Genomic DNA, 21,378 nt, shown 5'->3' with positions numbered 1-21,378 from the left:
AGCGCTGTTCTAAGCGCTGGGGTAGATACAAGGTGATCAGGCTGACCCACGTGGGGCTCACAGTCTTCATTCTCCACTTTACAGATGAGGCGACTGAGGCCCAGAGGAGTGACTTGCCCAAAGTCACAAAGCTGACAAGTGGAGGAGGAGGGATCAGAACCCACGACCTCTGACTCCCAAACTCTTTCCACTAAGCCAAGCTTTATGAGGAGGGGGACGATGGGAAGAGAAGCCGGCGGGCGAGGAGGAGCATCTCTGCTAACCGGGAGCGGGGGAAGGAAAAGGAGGGGCAGAGGCTTGGCCACCCCCACTGTCCAACTTCCCCCAGCTCCCTCGGGCCCTTCTTGAGGGTTTGGGATTCAGATCCCACCAGGGAGGGGGGTTTGGTCCCGGGAAGGCCTAGCCCCAATTCCCTATCTGGGATCCCAGGCGCTGGGCTGGGTCCTGCAAACTCTCCAGGTGATCCTAACCAGTCCTGGGCAAGGCGCTGAGCTCTCTGGGCTAGTCTAATTAGCCCGGGGCGAGGGGCTGGCAGGCTTGGGGCGAGGGCCCGGCCTGGGCGGGGGAGAGGAGCTCATCAAAGTCTCTCTGTCTTGCAGTCTCTCCCACCTCCTGGAACCTCACCCACCCGGAGCTTCCTCCGCCCCTGCTGCGTTTGGGAAAGAGGATTAGCCTATTTCCTTGCTTGCTGTTTCAGATACGCAGGTGATGTTCCACCCCCCCCCCACCCCCCCTCCAGCTTCCTCGGCCCAGTCGCCTTCTCTTGGCCGCAGGATTGCTTTGCCCCAGGGCTAGCTAAATAATAATGATATTAGTAACAATAATAATGACATTTGTTAAGTGCTTACTAAGTGTTCTAAGGACTGGGCGGGGTGGGGGAGGGGGAATACAAAGTGATCAGGTTGTCCCACTTGGGGCTCACAGTCTTAATCCCCATTTGACAGATGAGGTAACTGAGGCCCAGTGAAGTGACTTGCCCAAAGTCACACAGCTGACCAGCGGCGGAGCCGAGATTAGAACCCATGACCTCTGACTCTCAAGCCCGGACCCTTTCCACTGAGCCAAGCTGCTTCTTGCTTCCCATCCCAGGGCTCCTGGCCTGGATTACGAGGGCGAGGGAAAGGTGGATGCCAGGCAGACAGAGGAGAAGAACGGATCTGGGGATGGGAGGGGGTGAGATTCATAATAGTAATAATAATTATAGGGTTTGTTAAGCGCTTGCTGTGTGCCCAGCACTGTTCTAAGCTTTGGGGTAGATACAAGGTTATCAGGTGGTCTCAGGGGGGGCTCACAGTCTTCATCCCCATTTTACAGAGGAAGTAACTGAGGCACAGAGAAGGGAAGCGGCTTGCCCGAGGTCACACAGCAGACAAGTGGCGGAGGCGGGATTAGAACCCACGTCCTCCGACTCCCAAGCCCGGGCTCTTGCCACTCAACCACGCTGCAGGGCAGGGCCGTGAATGCCAACCATTCGCCAGGATAGAAGTTCTGCTCAGCTCCCACGCTGACAAATCTACCCGAATCTGCGCGGGGGCGGGGGCTGGGGGCTGGGGGTGGGGGGGGCATTTGTGCCCCACCCGCCGGGCCATCCTGCTCTCCCTCCCCCACGCCCCGTGGCGAAGAATTGGCAAAGATGGAGAGAAGGGGAGGTGGGGATGGCAAAGAGTGAGTCAGGAAAGCCAGAGGGATCCAGAAAGGCCTGGGTCAGCCCACCTCCTGGGCCAACGCCCTTCCCTCCTCCTCTTGCTCCTGCTCCTCCTCCTCCTCCTCCTCCTCCTCCTCCTTCTATGCCCATTTCTCCCCGTGGCACCCTCTTCTGCCGAAGGACGAGCCCCCAAAGCCACAGGAGTCTTCAGGGCGTTCCTGGAGGGCACCGCTCCTCCCGCTGGACCACTCTCCTTTCCCATCCTCTCCACCCTGCCGCCTCACCTCATCTATGGCAGAGCCTCAATCATTCAACCTCCCAGTGGGAAGGAGCGGTGGGCAGGATCGGAACCCAGGGCCACGGACCCTCCTCGGGCACCGTCCCCCTGAGAGGGACCGTGGCCCAAGCGGGGCGCGGATCGGCAGGCTTCCCATTCCCAGGCCTCCCTCCCTCCTTCCCCACCCACTCACCCTTCTGCCATAAAACGCCGGGCTGGCAGGGAGCATTTCTGAGTGGAGAAATAGCATGAGATCATCTAGCACAGCAGAGAGGGGAGAAACCAACCACGATGCAGGAATAGATTTTTAAAAAAGAATAAGAATGGCGCTACCTTGTCTACTATAGTAGTTTAGAGGCCAGTTGGTGAGCTGGGAGGGGGCGGCCGCTGCCTGCCGCAGATACTCTCCTCGACTACGCGTATTCTTAAGCAATAACAACGTAATCCGTATTATCCACCCAAGAATACCCGTCACCGAAGAGAGTCAGAAAGACGAAGCTGCTGCCGTGGCTGATGGTGTCTGTCGGCTGTCTCTGCTGCTGCCGTGGCTCTTGCTACCGGAGCTCCTCCTGCCCCGCTTCTGCTGCTTGATCAGGACAATAAATCCATAACTAGATTTCCCTAAGAAGAATCCACAGAGTTGCTCAGGAGCTTCCTTTCTAAATCCAGTGGCGGCTGTAGGTCCGTTTCTGCAAGACAGATCGCAAAACCCAACCTTTAAAACCACAGGGAGAAGGCGGCATTTCCTCTGGAACGCGCTCTCTGACTTATTGGGGCAGTATTTCCAAGAATGTGGAATGGGAGGTGGAGGGGAAAATAACGTTCAGTTTACCTGGCTCTTTCCTAATTTCTTCCTCTGTACTTGCTTGGCTCCATATCCCCTCTAAGTTTCATCAACTCGTTCCGGGCTCTTTGATTGAAAGTCACCGGTAGCGATAGATCCCTGTAAAAGACATGCATAGTTAAACACAAAATATTACAGATTCATTTACCCAGATGGGTTTAGGAAGACGTTCAGCTCAGAGAGAGAGAGTCACGCATGGGAAAAAGAAAATCAGCCCTATGTTTTGAAAATTAATTTTCACAAGTCCAGGATCATAGAAAATAAGCACCCATTCAATTTATCACTGAAATCAAACACTCATGGATCTATAAGATTAGACATTCACTTTCAGGCCCTGACAGATACACTATCTAGTCGGGTATTTTGTTAAAAGCTTCAAAGAACACAATGAATAAATTCATTCCCAATAGTCCCTGAAAGCAGGCAGAAACCCTAGGACTCACAACTAAGTCGACAAGCTGCTTAGGCTCCTATGTATAGGCATCAGTTTGTAGTGCCCCAAAGTGTGATTATGCAGTCAACGTTTGAATGTTCCCTTTAAATGCATTACCATGAAACTATTGAGAGCACCCTCCCCGAAAGATCTCTGAAGCTCTGTCTTGATAAAAAAAAAAACATTCTAAGAAGCACATAAGCAAAAGTCATTCCTAAAGACACTGAAAACCTGGCTCTCAGAGGGAGTAGCTCTGTGCTTCTTCTATGATCAATATGGCTCTTACTGGAAAAAGCTTTGTCTTAAGATCCTGCGGCGGATATTCTGATAATAAGGGTTTATTGTTCGCTAACTAAATGGAATGGACAACTGCAACGTCACTGCACAAGATATGCTGTGCTTCCATTAGAAAGTTCTCAATTTGGTTTCCCCTACCACTCAAATGCACGAAAGATATCCACTGGCATGGTATGAGGAGAGGGTTGGAAAATGGCAATAGGCAGTAGTTGCGGACAGCTTTCAATAACTGGCAATTATGTAATAGGCATTTTTCTGATTATAGTAAGAGTCATCAGCAACAGACCAGGTTGTAATTTAAGATGATTAATCCTATTCGCCTTTATTCTCATTCAACTGGAATATTTCAAAACACGTTAGCTGCTCTGTTTCCTAATCTAGTCCCACCATGTGTCTTTACAAAGCAGAAAGCGAAATACAACATTTATTTTAGGCTTAACGGACCACATCTTGAATGGCAAAATTACTTTGTTATCTGCGGGATCTCTGGAGAAAAGAAAGGAACACCGTCCACCGATTCCCTTCTATTTTCACCTAATTTTCAAACTCGCAGCACACCTCTGAATCAGAGACTGTTAGTAGTATACCAGAGGGCAAATATAAATGAATCAAAGAACTACAGGCTATTGTCTACCGTCACATTGTAGAGCTCTATTGTAGGGTTATTCCTCCAGATGGAGAGAGATTAACAACCAGAAGAAACAGACTTAAACTCTTCGAAGCAAAAGCCACCGGGGAAAGAAACGCAATAGCCTACTGAGAAACATGACCCCGATTAAGTGTTTTAAATGTTTCACCTATGACTAACTGGAGATCGGGAATCGTATCGTCTCGGCCATAACCCCTAGTCGAATGCAACGTTCATTCGAGAGTGGAGAGGTTTACCCTGGCGTTTAAACTTTTCTCAGAATCATTCTGCACAAGACAGCAGCGCGCCTCGGGCCACAGGGAGAGCGGGATAAGTCGCAAGGCGACAATCGAAGACCCCTTCGACCTGCCTCTCCTCACCAGTGAAATCAGAAAAAGATCTTCGCAACTAGAACGGGCGGCTCTTTGCCCTCCCTCTCCTCCCAATTTCTCCTCTCCGATGGAGCCGCAAAAAACCAAAACCAACGACAAAAAAAGCCAACCAGAAACCCCCCCCCCCCAAACCACCACCTACCCAAAATGGTCCAGCGGCTCCAGGACCGGGACGAGTGGACAGCTCCTCCCTTGGAGGCTCTAGGCGGCACGATCGGCATCGCTAAAGCTCTGAGCGCTAACCCAAGCTCGCTCTAGTGTTTCAGCCGGGCAGCCTGCCTTAGGAGAATAGCATTTCCTACGAGCCCTCTGCCGCTGGGTGCATATTCAGTCGAGACCTCCTCAAGCTGTCGGATTTCCCCCCACCCACCCAGCCACCCCACCCTCCCACATCCTCTCCCTCCTCCCCTTCACCCTCCACACAACAACCGGAGAAAGCGTCGGGGTTGGGGGTTGGGTGGGGGGAGAGGAAGGGGGCGAGCCCAGACCATCGGGGCATTTGTTGATAAACTTACACTTGCCTGTGAATATTCGGATGCTGCTAGCGATGTGATATTAGTGGAAGCTCACGCCCGCATTAAATACCTTTGTTCATTGATTGCTGTGAGCCATGTTTATTAGAATCTACATTTCTGGCGCTTCGCGGGGACTAGAGATGCTTTTCAGGGTGGGGTGTTTTCAGCATCTCTTGACCATCTAGGACTCCCACATCCCTCCCCCCTCCTCGCATCCCCTTTCCCCCGCCCAATCCCCCCCCCTCCCCAATTGCCTGTTCCCCATCTCCCCCAACATCCATCCCGGACAAGGTGGTGCTAAATAGACAGGAAACCACAATGGCATCACCACTATGGATTAAGGAAACCAACTAATTTAGATAAAGTATAAATCCATCTCTCTCTTTTGGTAGCGAGGGAGAAATACAAGCCGCCGTCAGCCAGAGTAGAACGAGTAGGGGGGAGGGGCGAAGGGGGAAAGAAAGGGGAATCGACTCTGAATCCCTGATAACACACTACATATATCTTTAAAGAATAGTACTTTCAATTGTTCATAGGCAAAAAAAAAACATTTATTGACGTCAAAACTCACCACACACACACACACATACACGTTCTCACACACACACACACACACACACACACACACACTGCGTTCTTTCAAATTGCTGAGATTTGCCTTGCGGTACAGCAAAGTAACTGCCACAAATCCACCTCGATGGAAGTGCTTACCCTCCAAATCCCGGTTTCAAGCCGAACTCCAACTGTGTGTAAAAGCCAGAGAGTCATCTGATGCGCGGTGGCTTTGGGCAAGGGAAAGCTGATTTCCTCCGCGTTCCCCGTTTCAGTGTTAACAAGCCCCGGGATGGGATCTCGGTGCCTTTGGTTGGCTCTGCCCCCAGTGCGTTCTCAGGCTTCCGAATCCCAGTAGCCTTCAGCTGATGCGAGCTTCCAGAAAGGAATGGGGAGGGGAGGGGGGAAAAATCATCTAATGCAATCAAATCGATCTGATCTACACCATCTGTCGCCTGCCACTATACACAAACGTTAAAATAGGAAAAGGGGAAACACTGACAGCCCAGGAGGTGGGTCGGCGAAAGAGTTCATTTTTAGCAGAGTGTAATTGGCCATGGGCAGCGTAGAGTTACCAGAGTCGCCGCTCGCCGTCCAGTAGTGGATCCCAAACATGCTAATGGTGGATTAATTGAGGAAGATCTGACGCGCAAGCTTCATAGTCTCTTATTCATGACTTCCCAATGGAAAAGGACCAATGCCTTGTGGGACTATGGTAACATACAGTCCAAAAGCTGCTAAGAAAATGGCTCTGTGTTCGCAGCACCTCTCTCTGATGACAAACATATGTCGACCAAAACCATTTAGCGGAATGGGGAAAAATGAAATTTTCCTTCCTAGTGTAAGCAATTCCCATATCATATCTCCACAGCATTGGAAAAGGCAAGGCTTTAAAAAAGGTTTTTCTTTTTAAAAAAAAAAAAAGATCAGAATCAAACACTGCCATCTGAAAGAAGCGGAATACTCCTGTCAGCAACTATGTTAGAAAAAAAAAACTGCTCTCATTTTTTCTTACTGTGATCAAAGTAGATTCATAGCATGTAAAGTATATAGAATCTTGCTGCACTTAATCCCATCTAGATTGACGCAAGCTTGCTTGAATGCCAGGAATTCTTTTGACTTTTTTCAATGGAACTGACTTTTGGGCTAGACATTTTCGATCATTGAAATTTGACACAATCAGCATTAGTCATTTTTTTTTTCTTTTCTTTTATGCATACGAGGGATTTGGGTTGGGTCGAGGAAGGGGTAGATGTTTTAAAATCTTCAATCACTTCTAGCTGCCAAAGTCCCTATTTGCTCTCAATTTCCAGCCTTTCTTGACTAGTTGTTGAAAATATAAATGAAGTGAACGTTCACCAATACCATAATGTCTGGTTCTCTGGGATCTGAGGCATCGTTACAGAAAATGATTGCCAGTGTAGCGAAGGTACCATTAGACAATTAATCGCAAGGTTATTTTAATAAAAAGAAAATGCAATTTCTTTTGGATCATGTAATTGGTAGATAACTGATAATTGGTACCAGAGAAAATGTCATCCTAACAAGCAGGTCGCTGTCCATTTATGAGGTACTGAAAGGGAAGATGAACGGCTATGAGAGATTAAACAATGGACACATGCAAAGAGAATTTATTGGCTATAAATGTAAGCCCCTATTTTATTATCGTTATCTGAGCTCTTTAAATTTTCTTCTGTCTCCTGCCATTCAGGCGAACGCTTTTTTTAAAAATCTCTTCGTTCTGATTTCCCTGCTTGTTTTATAGAAAAGAAAACCCAAGAGTTTCAATGAAACTGAAACAATTAGTGTCGAAGATAATTCTGAATGTAGCTCCTGGAACTTTGGTGATATCCTCAGAATAAAGCTAACAGTTATGAATTAGATTATCTCCAAAATATAGCCTAAAGACAAATCAAACAATTTACCCGATCTTTTGTTTCAATATACATTAATTAAGCATCATTGCCAACCTACACAGAATTCCTGGGTCATAGTCACACATTCAAGTCTAATATCTCTGCAAGCCTTTGTTGTCATTTGCGTCAAACTATTGCCCTCTGCAGGTCAGGCTCAAAGTACAGTCGAGACTTTTCCACGTCTGAAGGAAATTTATGGCAGTCACGTTATTTAGATCTTATCCCACTATTTAAATAGATGCAACTTTTTAGCTTTAGATTTGTTTTCATTAGTCTTTAAAATATTTACTTAGGGATATCTGGCGAATTATGAAAAGCAGGATTTAAGGATAGGCCCTCGCTAAACTTCAGACCGATTTAGAGGAGACGATGTGCTTTGTTTATTTTTGAAACCCGAAGCATCCTGACACTTTAAATCTATTGCTCTCCCTAATTTCTTTCCCTGCTTCCCATTCTAGAAGGGCCGGTACAGCTCGAAGGGAATGTGCTGAAGTTGGAACTATTTTCTCAGTAATACATCTGAGTTTCCTGGATCATTTTCAATGTGGGATCCACTGTGCTCCGTGAATGGATTCAGCTACCTGCATACGTACATATTACGAAACAACGTGAGGTGCTCCCCACATTCTGTTCGACAGGAGTAATCAGAACTTTTTACCAAGAAAAACGCAACTTGATCAACTTCTATACTCCGCTTGCCTCCATTTTCCCTCTCCACCTTCAACTTTTCAGAATCAGGCCAAGGGCCAGAGCAAAAGCAGTGTATTGATGACGGGACAGAAATGCACGAATTGAGTTAACATCAACTGCTTCTCAGCAAACTAACGTAAGGAATGTACCCGGTTTCTCCATTAAAAAAAAAAATGTTTTTACGATCTTCTATGTAAAGGGATGACAGCCAGGGGTTGAAATCTCCCCAGTGATGTCTGTCTCCATGTAAGGACACATTTCATACAGCCATGAAACATTTCGTGCAAAATGTCCTACGCCTTGAAATAGCATTAAAAATCACCTTCAACTCTGCCTAATCAGATGTTTAATCAGGGAGAGTATTCATCGATTTAAAATAGGAAGCAACGTGAAATGGATTTTGCTTTCTTAAAGTTGTTAGAACACGCTTCCAGTACAAACCTTATTTGAATAGAGGAAATGATTGCCACGTAAAAGGGCGGGGTTTTGCTTTTTTCAAATGATTCCCGCCTCCCTTGGAGGCTCCAGAGGGAAGACGTTCAGGGGGGGAATATAATCTGGTCTTCTCTACCTTGAAATGCAAGGCATATCATTCTCTTTTGTTTTTCAGAACTAGGAATCCCTGTGGGAATGGAAATTTGGACTCCCTCTCCAACCTCGAAAGCCCAGTTTTCCTCCCAAAAGAGTTCGATGCCTAAGAATTGGTCAAGGCAGAAGGTCTCTTTGATGCCCTGTATATGGCATAAACGTATTGAAATCAGATACGGCATTCCGATGAGCTGCACATGTCTACTCGTCCTTGATGTGCAGTTTGATGGTAAGGAAGAGCCTTTCCCCAACCCCCACGCTTCCGTATTTTACCCCAAGAGTGGTTGCGTTGCTACTGGAGGGATAACTTCCCAGCTAAGTTAAATTCAATGCAAATTGGGCACGCTTCATTTAACAGGCCCGTTGGGGCCTGCATGGGAGCAGTTTGTTCTGGTCTTCGGGATGTCCGCATCGTGGGGATAGGGGATGGGGGGAAGGGAGTATGGGGGCGGGGGCGGGGGGAGGGAAGAAGAGAAACTTGCTAGCCCTCCCTTCAACCCAATAATTTCTCCTCTGGCTCTATCCCCCAGCCTCCTTCTTCACCTTCCTCTCTTTCCTTTCCTCCTTTGTTTTTTTAATTTTTATAAGAACAAGATACTAAAATGGAAACCCAGGGAGGCCACCTGAAATCCTGATCCCCGGAGGAGGGGCTTTGTGTTGTTAGCAATTACACTGAGTGTTGTTATCAAATTTGTTTACAGTGTTAAATTCCCCCCCCCACTCCCGCCCCCACAAAGCAAATACCCGCGCTGATTCAAATGGCATCACTTGAGCGGATGAGTTTTCTACTTCTGGGTTGTGTGTGTGTGGCTGTGTGTCTGTGGCACACCACACCAATTACGTTTTCACTCAAAGGAAAGGAACAGGAAAGTTTGTAAAAAAGGAAACCTGGCCAGGGAGGATCTGGGTGACAGACAATGTGGGTCAGAGAGGATCATTAAGGAGATGTAAATGCCGTCGACTGTGTGGTTGGGAAGGAAGGGTCGGGAGTGGAACAATGAAAGGCCGGTCCACCGACCATAGGCCCTTCTGAAGCCGCTGGACGATCCGTCCGGAGGCGGGTCCAATCTTCGGGCTCTAGGGAGCGACGGTTTGTTTAGAGATGCAAAGAGGACAGGGAGCCTTCGCCCTGACCGTCCCGGGGGAAATGAAGATTGCAGCAGCTCTTCGATCTCCTTTCCTCCGCCCTCCCCTCCCCTTTTGTCCCCCTCCCTCCCAAGCCCCTTCCCGGTGCAGGACGCGAGGCCCGGAGCCCGGTGATGAACGGTGTAAGAAATGGCCCCATTAGGATGCAGAGCACGGAACGGATAAAGAGCAAAAAAATGCTTAAGACACCTCATATATTCCGCCGGAGCAGGCCAGAGGCCTCGGGCCTACTTCGGTAGCACGGGGAGGGCTAGGGACCGAACAGACAAAGCCAAAAAATCAAATGAAGAAAATAAAATATATCTGAGAACTGCGAAGAAAAAAAAGTAAAGCCAAAAGCTGTTAGTCCTAACCCCGAGTGAAATTAAGAAGTGAAGCGTTTGGGGATAAGCTAAGAGCATAACCCCCTAGAGTCAGGTCATAACCCCCTAGAGTCAGGTTTGTTTCTGGAGAAGCTTATTCCTAAATGGACATGTGGGTACACACATTCCTGAAAAATGGGGATTCGCACATCTGAATGATGGGCGCTGGAGGCAGTGCAGATTTCTTCTGGGGACCAAGTCCTTGACTTGTACACACACAAACATACACACCCTTTAGGCAGTGCAAATCTCTTCCAGGGACCACGTTCTTTAGTTGTACACATGCACACACACAAGTACACACACCCTACAGGCAATTCAAATATCATCCAGGGACCAAGTCCTTGAGTTGTACACACGCACACCCTCACACAAGCAAACACACACACACACATACACACATACCCCATAGGCAGTGCAAATCTCTTCCAGAGACCACGTCCTTGAGTTGTACACACACACACAAGCGCGCGCACGCACACACACACACACACACACCCTATAGGCAATTCAAATCTCTTCCAGGGACCACGTCCTTGAGTTGTAATAATAATAATAATGATGGTAATTGCTAAGCGCTTATTATGTGCCAAGCACTGTTCAAAGCGCTGGGGGGGATATAAGGTCATCAGGTTTGTCCCACATGGGGCTCACAGTCTTAATCCCCATCTTCCAGATGAGGTAACTGAGGCACAGATAAGTGAAGTGACTTGCTCAAAGTCACAGAGCTGACAAGTGGAGGAACCGGGATGAGAACCCATGACCTCTGACTCCCAAACCCGTGCTCTCCAGGGTCCTTGAGTTATACACACACGTACACACACCCCCTTTAGGAAGGCAATTGGCCTCGGGGCCTCCTCACCTTATTAGATGAAAGAAGCAGCGTTGCTTAGTGGCAAGTCTGGGCTTGGGAGTCAGAGGTCACGGGTTCTAATCCCGGCTCCTCCACTCATCAGCTGTGTGACTTTGGGCAAGTGACTTCACTTCTCTGTGTCTCAGTTCCCTCATCTGTAAAATGGGGTTTAAGACTGTGAGTCCCACATGGGACAACCTGATGACCTTGTATCTACCCCCAGCACTTAATTAATGAGGATATTTGTTAAGTGCTTACTATGTGCCAAGCACTGTTCTAAGTGCTGGGGGAGATAGGGTTGTCACACATGGGACTCATAGTCTTAATCCCCCTTTTCCAGATGAGGTAACTGAGGCACAGAGAAGTGAAGTGTCTTGCCCAAAGTCACACAGCTGATGAGTGGTGGAGTGGGATTAGAACCCACGACCTGTGACTCCCAAGCCCCAGCTCTTTCCACTGAGCCACGCTGCTTAGAACAGTGCATGACCCATAGTAAGCGCTTTACAAATACCGTCATTATTATTATGAAAGGCCAGGAAGCATGGAACCTGGAGAAGAAGCGTGGCTCAGTGGAAAGAGCACAGGCTGGGGAGTCAGAGGCCATGGGTTCTAATCCCGACTCCGCCGCTTGTCAGCTGTGTGACTTTGGGCAAGTCACTTCACTTCTCGGTGCCTCAGTTACCTCATCTGTAAAATGGGGATTAACTGTGAGCCTTACGTGGGACAACCTAATGACCCTGTATCTACTCCAGTGCTTAGAACAGTGCTCTGCGCATACTAAGCGCTTAACAAATGCCAACATTATTATTATTATTATTATCCTCTGGGCCTCAGTTCCCTCAACTGTAAAATGGGTGTGAAGCCTGGGAGCACCCCCCGATTCTGTTGCCGAATTGTCCATTCCAAGCCCTTAGTACAGTGCTCCGCACATAGTAAGCGCTCGATAAATACTACTGAATAAATGAATTACCTTGTACCCCCCCCCAGCAACAAGAACAGTGCTTTGCACAGACTAAGCGCTTCACAAATGCCATCTGACTATAATCGCAGCCGCGACGGAGGTTGCCAATGGAAAACGCCGTGCATTTTTGCAAAGTAGCAAGCGGGGCTAGGAAAGACATCGTGGGGGTTGCCTGTGCCGTCCAGATTGCTTGTGGTTACAGTTTGTCTTCCTCCCCTCCTACCTCCTTCCTTCCTCCACTCGCCCCCCCTCCCTCCCTCCCCCTCCACCTCTTCCCCTCCCCCCCAGAACCTCCCCTTTCCCTTCCCCCCTCCCCAGCTCCAGCCGGATTGAAGCCAGAGCCAAAAAAAAAGAGGAGTCGGAGGGAGCGAAGCCTTTAGGCGGAGTGAAGGAGCCCCCTGCTGGCCAAATGGTAGGAATGACAGCCCCCTAACGCCCCGCCGGCTCCTCTTCCACCCTCATTCATTCGTTTCACTGGTATTTAATCATAAGGATGGTATTTGTTAAGCGCTTACTAGAATAATAATTATATATTATTATTATAATAATGATGTTGGTATTTGTTAAGCGCTTACTATGTGCAGAGCACTGTTCTAAGCCCTGGGGGAGATACAGGGTCATCAGGTTGTCCCGCGTGGGGCTCATGGCCTTAACCCCCATTTTCCAGATGAGGGAACTGAGGCACAAAGAAGTGAAGTGATGTGTCCACAGTCACACAGCTGACAAGTGGAGGGGTCGGGATTCGACTTCTGACTCCCAAGCCCGGGCTCTTTCCACTGAGGCAAGCACTGTTCTAAGCGCTGGGGTTGTTAAAATGCTAATACTAATATTGTCAGTATTTGTTAAGCGCTTACTAGGTGCCAAGCACTGTTCTGAGCGCTAGGGTTGATACGATAATAATCCCCATTTTAATAATAATAATAATCATGGTGGTATTTGTTAAGCGCTTACTACGTGTCAAGCACTGTTCTAAGCGCTGGAGTTGATACAATACTAATGATGATAATGGTGGTATTTGTTAAGTGCTTACCATGTGCCAAGCACTGTTCTAAGCGCTAGGGTTGATACAATAAAAATCCTCATTTTAATAATAGTGGTATTTGTTAAACGCTTACTATGCGCAAAGCACTATTCTAAGCACGGGGGGGATACAAGGTGACCACATGGGGCTCACAGTTTTAATCCCCATTTGACAGATGAGGTCACTGAGGCCCAGAGAAGGGAATTGACTTGCCTAAAGTCACACAGCTGATAAGTGGCGCAGTCGGCATTAGAACCCACGACCTCTGACTCCTAAGCCCGGGCTGTTTCCACTAAGCCATGCGACTTCTCTAAAATAATAATTGTGGTATTTGTTAAGCGCTTACTATGTGCCAAACACTGTACTAAGCGCTGGGGTAGATAAAGCGTATTAGGCTGGACCCAGTCCGTGTCCCACGTGGGGCTCACAGACTCAATCCCCATTTTCCAGATGGGGTCACTGAGGCCCAGAGAAGTGAAGTGACTTGCTCATGGTCACACAGTGGACAACTGACTGAGGCGGGATTAGAACCCATGACCTCTGACTCGCAAACCAGAGCTCTTGAGCGCTCACTGTGTGCAGAGCACTGTACTAAGCGCTTGGACTAAACCGTCAAACCCGGGCGCCCACCCACGCACACGCCCTCGTGTACACACTGTGGTACAGGCGGGAGCCACAGGCACAGCTCGGGTCTGGGAAGGTGCATCAGATCCAGCTCCCTCTCCTCTTCTCCTTCTCCTTCTCCTTCTCCTTCTCCTTCTCCTTCTCCTTCTCCTTCTCCTTCTCCTTCTCCTTCTCCTTCTCCTTCTCCTTCTCCTTCTCCTCCTTCTCCTTCTCCTTCTCCTTCTCCTCCTCCTCCTTCTCCTCCTCCTCCTTCTCCTTTTCCTTCTCCTTCTTCTCCTTCTCCTTCTTCTCCTTCTCCTTCTCCCTCTCCCTCTCCTCTCCATCCTCACCGTCTGCCCCCCGCTCCGGGTCACCGCATCTGCTGGGATGGGGTCGGGGTGGTTGGGAGCCAAGGAGGGGAAAGGCCTGCAATCACCCACTGCCTGCCCGCGCCCTGGACCCAAGGCTCAAACCACAGCTGTATGAGAAAGTGAGAAGGGGAGAGGGAGAGAGAAAGAGACAGAGGGAGAGAGAGAGAGAGGAGAGAGAGAAGGAGGGACAGAGGGAAAGATAGAGAAGGAGGGAGAGACAGGGGCAGAAGGGGGGGGGAAGAGGGAGGGAGAGGGCCAGAGATGGAGAGAGAAAAAAGGGACAGAGAGAGACAGAGGGAGGGAAAGAGGGAGAGATAGAGAGAAGGAGGGACAGAGAGGGAAAGATAGAGAAGGTGGGAGAGACAGGGAGAGAAAGAGGGGGGAGAGGGAGGGAGATTGGGGTGGGGGGGAGAGGGAAAGAGAGAGAGGGAGTGAAAGGGGTGGGGAGAGGGAGAAAGAGGGAAAGGGAGGGAGGGAGAGGGAGAGAAAGAGAGAAGGAGGGAGAGAAGGGGAGAGAGGGGTGGGGAGAGGGAGAGAGGGAGGGAGAGAGAGGAAAGGAGAGAAGGAGAGAGGGAGGGAGAGAGAGGAAAGGAGAGAGGGAGGTAAAGAGAAGGAGAGAAAGGAGTGGGGAGAGGGAGAAAGAGGGAAAGAGAGAGAGAGAGGGAGGGAGACAGAGAGAGAGTGGGGTGGAGAGAAGGGTGGGGAGAGAGAGAGAGAGAGGGAAAGAGAAGGAGAGAAAGGGGTGGGGAGATGGAGGGAGAGAGAGGGAGGGAGAGAAGTGTATATATGTGTGTATTTCAGGAGACGTTTCATTAGCTGCAGTGGGAAGTGTTGACTCATATTCCAGGTTGCGGCTAAGCAACAGCCCCTCGGTGGCTGCTGATGAAGGGGAAGGGCGGAGCTCCCCGGTTTTCTGCGAAAGAAGGGAGCAGTGGCCCCAGGAGCCCCACAGGAGAGCGAGGGGGAAGTCTCTCCCTGGAGGATGTCCAACAGGGTCTTAGCCCAGGGAGGAAGGCCTTGTTTCTCGACCTCCTGATGCCATCGAGCCAGTTGCTCCTGGAGTGGGAGCTGGGGGGTCTCCAGCCCCTCCTGGGATTAGCCTGCCGAGCCCCAGGGAAGACCCGGGATCCAACTGAGTCTCTAGTTAGACCAGGGGTGGATGGATACTCTCTGGGCTTTGCCTTAGGAAATGCCCTTCGCCTTAGGATGAGCGATCCATTTTGAATAACAGGCTCTAAATTTCTCTGAGAAGAATATTAGAATGCAAACTGTTTATTCTCACTGGGTCAACTTTGAGTTACCAGGAGGTTTTAGCTGTGCATCCATGTGATAGACTGCCTCCTCCCTGTGGGAGGTTTACTGTCTTTGAAGAAGAACACTCTTTCAAAAGTTCATGCAAACATCAGACTCAACTAATGGGGGTTTACCCAGAACTGTTTTTCCTACCCGGCTCCCTTCTGTGAAAGCAAAATTCAGTGGCCATGACCAGGGCCGTTCATCAGTTTGGGCGGGAGCAGTGGGGTTAGGAGAAACACAACGGTGGAGGGATTGGATCGTCACTGTTGCTCTTCAGGGTTGGCCCAGCAAATATGCTGGAAAAAGGTTTTGTAGCAGAGATGGGGAGAAAAAGGACCTGTTACCTTTCTGTTTTTTTTTTCTTTTCCCACTAACCAAAGGGCGAGAAGAGCAGATTAGACAAAAATACAACCCTCGTGAACTTGCTCTGAAAGCAACACTTGTTTCTATGCATTAGGATAAGGAAGTCCTGTCAGAAAAATCACTCTATTCCTTAGGAACATGCTTCTTTTTCTGTTTAGGCAGTGGAATGGAAGAAAATCAAAGTCCCCTTCTAGAATGTAAGCCCGTTGTGGGCAGGGATTTTCGTTATTGCTGAATTTCACTTTCCAAGTGCATAGTACAGTGCTCTGCACTCAGTAAGCACTCAATAAATACATTTAAATGAACAAAAAGGGTCATGGGGTGTTGATTTTCTGAGGTAAATCATTGATTGTAATCCTAAAATGCTATTTTATTTTTCTAAAAATTGTGAATCACCTAGGTACACTATAGGTATCGATGGAGAAGACTTTTCCCCTGCTTTATTGATAAAGAGTGGAAGGAATTGCAATGCGGATTTAATTCCATTCCCAGGAGTGAATTAGGTGGCATAAAAAAGGGCAAAAGACTTAATTATTTCCAGAAGTTTTACCTGACAGTAGTTACTGGCTTATTTGAATTGCGTGCCTCGGCAGAATTTTCCTTATTCCCGTTGTCATTCACAATACATTTCTTTTACCAAAGTTATTCACAGAGGAATTTAGGACTAACTTGTTTTGGGTGGATTTCATCTCCATTCACATTGCCACTACGAAAGAATATAGTGAAAATGTCAAAATTGGTCTTCCCGAGAGCCTAATATTTAATTGAAAACAAATAAACTATAAACTCCTCTAGGGCAGACATCATATCTCTTTATTTAATTGGATGCTTTCAAGCCCGTAGTACAATGGTCTTCACATGGAAAGTGCTCAGAAAATACAGATAATGATAATAAAGACGATGATGTCAAAGACGAAAAAAAAAGAAGTAGCTCAACTTTGAATCTTACTATTCACTCAAATATATGTTGTGTGATTTGGTTGTCCTTGACTGTAACGTTCATTTTAGAAAAGTTTCTCGTTTTCAGCAAGGTCTTATGTTGTCTTAATTTTTAACTGGTTTGGCTGTCACGAGGAAGACAAAAGAACTGACTTAAATCACAAATAATAATGATGGCATTTGTTAAGGTTGGACAGAACCCTACAAGCTGACTGATTCTCATTCATTTGTGCCAATTATTAGTCCACATGACCTCCTGCCACAGTGAGACTATGCACCTTGTTTGATTGGTTTACCTAGTTAAACTCCAATTAAGGATGTGTCTTTTTTTCTCCAAATCCCAATCCTTATTCTATTATGTGCAGCAAATACTAGAAACACTGAAACCAACTTAAGGAGGCAGGATGGCCTAGTGGCAAGAGCAGGGGCTGGAAATCAATAGACCCTTTCTGTAGTCCCAGTTTTGATACCAGCCTCCTGTATAGTCAGAATGGCATTTATTGAGTGCCCATAGCATTTAATACACTAAAATTAAGCATTCACTGTAGTACTTGGGCCAGTTACCCTCTCTGTGCTTTCATTTCCTCTTCTAGAAAACTTCCTCATAGACCGGGAGCCCAGTGTGGAAGGGGCTGTGTCATCTAATTATCTTGGGAAGCAGCATGAAGTAGTGGATAGCGCAGGGGCCTGGGAGTCAGAAGGTCATGGGTTCTAATCCCTGCTCTTCCACTTGTCTGCTGGATGACCTTGGGCAAGTCACTTCACTTCTCTGGGCCTCAGATGCTCTCATCTGTAAAAAGGAGATTGAGACTGCGAGCCCCATGTGGAACAGAGACTGTGTCCAACCTGATTTACTTGTATCCACCCCGGTGCTTAGTATAGTGCCTTTCATATTCATTCAATCATATTTATTGAGCGCTTACTACATGCAGAGCACTGCTACTTAAGTGCTTAGAACTGTACTTAGCGCTTATAGTAAACGCTTAACAAATACCACAGTTATTATCTCGGATACTTCATGTAGGGCTTGGCACATAGCGAGCTCGTAATAGATGCCATAATTTTGACTGAAATTAGGGCTCTAACCTTGAAATCGTTGCTTAAATAATATGAAAAAATTTTCCTGGAAGCCCCTTTTTGAACTTTTAATTGCAACTGGCAGAACTGGAGGAACAGAGTTCAGAGTTTTAGTCTTAACTTTGACTCCTGGCTTGGGGTTAATTCATGCAGACATTTTTCCTTAATTAATACATTTTATATGAAAAGACAAGCATGCTGAGATTCTGCCAGGTTTCCTGCCAATGAGACAGTTTGGGGAGGAGGGACTGAATAATCAAATGACTACCAGTTATCATTAATAATGGAAATACTCCTGACCTTTAACCATACTGGTGGGATAGTCTCTAGAAAATTATTATCATTATCCTTTTTAGTAAAATCTGGTCACTTCATAAGCTTTGAATTTCATAGCTGTGACAAAGCACAAGCAGAAGCAGGCGGCAGGCAGTAGAGCCGAAGTGAAACAATAATAATGAAGTAAGGAATGTTCCAAGGCAAAAAATGGGGAAATAGCAATCAGATGAAAACAAATGGTAATCTTTTAAATGTAACTTTTAGTTGTCCCAGAAACCAAAAATTGAGAACCAAATTAGAAATAGATTGGGGGTTTCAGGTATGGTGATCAAATTCTGTGTTCAATCAGTTTATTATATAATCTAGCTGTGCCACATTTTATACCACCCTGCTGGCAAGTGTATAGAGTAGCAAAACAACAAAACCCTATTCCCTCTTCCTTAGACTGGAAGCCCATGTGGAACAAGGACGGTGTCCAACCCGATTAACTTTTATCTACCCCAGGGCTCAGAATAGTGCTGTACATAGTAAGCATTTAACAAATACAATAATAATAACAAGAATGAAAACAGCAATGCCAAAAAAGGAAGTTGCTTTTCTGATCTCCTAGAAAATCATATGAAAATTCAAAGGTTGTTGAATTGCTTAGGACATTCTGTTTGTTTGGTTTTTGGGGGTTGGGGAAAGGGAGCTACAGTTTGGTGAGATTTGGACGTTCTTTAGCCAAATCTAAAGTAAATTCATTCCATTTACCATTCTTTAGTTTCAGAGACGATGCTGTTAGTGGTGGAAAGCCACATCTCCTCCAAGGGACCTTCCCTGACTAAACCCTTCTTTCCTCATCTCCCATTCCCTTCTGTGTCATCCTGACATGCTCCTTTTATTCATTCCCCCTCCCAGCCCCACAGCACTATGTTCATATCTGTAATTTATTTATTATTTATGTTAATGTCTGTCTCGCCCTCTAGGCTGTAAACTTGTTTTAGGCAGGGAATGTCTCTAATTCCTGTTGTACTGTACTCTCCGAAGCACTTAGTACAGTACATTTAGCACACTGTAAATCATAAATGTGATTGAATGGATGAATGAATGACTGTCGTTGAAAAGCCTTTGTTCAACAGGGGCTCTAGTCACACTTTTTGTAAGTAAGCACAGATCCTCACTGTTCTAATACCTTTGTATCTTACAGAGCCTGTTTCTATTTTTGAACCTACCTCTTGGTATCTCAATTTTGCAAATAATAATAATAATAATAATGTTAGTATTTGTTAAGTGCTTACTATGTGCCGAGCACTGTTCTAAGCGCTGGGGTAGACATAGGGGAATCAGGTTGTCCCACGTGGGGCTCACAGTCTTAATCCCCATTTTACAGATGAGGGAACTGAGGCACAGAGAAGTTAAGTGACTTGCCCACAGTCACACAGCCGACAAGTGGCAGAGCTGGGATTCGAACTCATGAGCCCTGACTCCAAAGCCCGTGCTCTTTCCACTGAGCCATCCTCCAGGCCAGAAAAGAAATCCCTCTCTTGATAAGGTCCCACCAGGCTGGCTAGTCAGCCTGCTGCTGTGATGTACCAATAATCATTATTATTATCAGTGGTATTTACTGATCACTTACTATGTGCAGAGCTCTGTATAAGCACTTGGGAGAGTATAATACATTGGTGTTGGGAGTCACGTTCCTTGTCCACAGCTAGTTTATGGGCTAGTGGGGGAGACAGACATTAAATATAAATGAATAATTTATAATATATAATTTAAAACAGCTCATTGTCTATCTTGCATTGTTTGAGACACTGCACCTCATTATCTTTCAATTCTCATTCTTTTACTTCTTACTAGCATCCCTTTCTTCACCTCTACTGCCCAGCAGAGCTGTGTTATTGTGAGAATTGCTTCATTGCTGTTAGGCCTCCATGTTCCTGGATTCATCTGAAGTAATCTCCTGTCCTAAGAGGTTGAGAATGGTTCATAGGTGATGCAGCTGAAACTGTTCAATAAACTGGATTCAGGACTCACAGCCATTTGAAAGATTGACCACCACTGTAGTATTACAGACCTTCAACTTGATATGAGATGTAATGCCTCTTTTCAGCTCACAAAAGCTTAGCAAGCGGTTCATTTCCTTGTCTCTCCATGCATCACTGTACCTGCTCTGCCAAGGTTATGGTATTTCTGTGGGGGTTTTTTATGGTATTTGCTAAGTACTTACTAAGTGGTGGGTGAGATACAACTAATCAGGTTGCACGCAGTCCCTGTCCTACATGGGGCTCTCAGTCTTAACCCCCATTTTACAGATAAGGTCACTGAGGCACAGATAAGTTAAGTGACTTGCCCAACGTTACATAGCAGTGTCTCCGCACTTAGCACAGTTCCTGGCACATAGTAAGTGCTTAATAAATACCATCATCATTATTATTATTATAGCAGGCAAATGGATTAGAATTCAGGTCTTTCTGTCATTAAAAATCTTTGTCTGGGGGTAGGCTATTACATAACCTCAATTTTCTATTGGTTTATTATCAGGCCAGCATGGCAAATCAATTGCAAAGCAATTCATATTAACTGACAGGATGACAAGTCATACAGCAGTGCCTATGTGATTCCAAAGTCCTGTGAGATTTCTCCAGTGCTTCATGGGTGAGGAAGAGTTTGTATAGGCATCTATGGAATTACATCTTTCCTCCTTGAAAGATTTTTTTCAGGAATACCATCTGATAGCATTACCCTGATCATGACTTCCACTGTGGAAGTTAATTCCTCCAAAGTTGGAGCTACATCTTCCCTTCATATTTTTGGCTGTTCTTCTGTGCTTTCAAAGGGCTTCCTCATTGGTGGAAGGCATTCAAGGGGTCAGAGGGGGACATTCACTTCCAGTATTTGGCCAGCATCTCCTCGTGACTTCCTGATATCTCCCAGACAAACCATTGAAAACATTTTTCTTCTTCAACAGTTCTCCCCCCATTCCCTTCCTTCAAGCTTGGATCCTTCTTGACTCCCCTGATTCTCTTCCTCCAGCCCCATCCTGCTGCTGAAGCCAAAAATGGAAGGATGGTGGGCAAATGAGTTGGTGTGAAGGGGAGGGAGAAAGTAATGAAAAGATTTTCAATGCTTACCTGACTTGAAAACTGGAAGAGAAATGGAGATCAGCATTGCGCTGGCCAATGACAGCTAGCAAATATGTCCAGTTAACATAGAACCTAGTGTTCTTACCATCTGTGTAAGATTCCCTCTTTGTCAGTGATGCGGGTGGATCCATCTGTACTCCTTAGTGGTGCTGTGCAAGGGGGTATGGAGCTAAATAGCTTCTTTAAGAATGAGTAAAAATCATCA

The 21,378-nt window shown here is 46.8% G+C and overlaps 1 long non-coding RNA gene and 1 other non-coding gene across 2 annotated transcripts; both read right to left on the bottom strand.

The window, feature by feature from the left end:
• Window positions 1–2,108: 2,108 nt before the first annotated feature.
• Window positions 2,109–6,147, bottom strand: LOC120638369. The gene is made up of 3 exons (XR_005659999.1): window positions 5,743–6,147; window positions 2,755–2,865; window positions 2,109–2,611 (listed from the first exon to the last, which is right to left on the bottom strand). It is a non-coding gene; the product is annotated as an uncharacterized LOC120638369 (long non-coding RNA).
• MIR137A (microRNA mir-137a) lies at window positions 2,312–2,421 on the bottom strand. Its single transcript, NR_034646.1, has one exon. It is a non-coding gene; the product is annotated as a microRNA mir-137a (primary transcript).
• Window positions 6,148–21,378: the final 15,231 nt, after the last annotated feature.

The sequence above is a fragment of the Ornithorhynchus anatinus genome, chromosome 4, assembly GCF_004115215.2.
Source record: "Ornithorhynchus anatinus isolate Pmale09 chromosome 4, mOrnAna1.pri.v4, whole genome shotgun sequence".
NCBI lineage: Eukaryota > Metazoa > Chordata > Mammalia > Monotremata > Ornithorhynchidae > Ornithorhynchus > Ornithorhynchus anatinus.
Note: the sequence above shows the minus strand (reverse complement) of the source record. Positions and strands in the feature narration are given on the sequence as shown.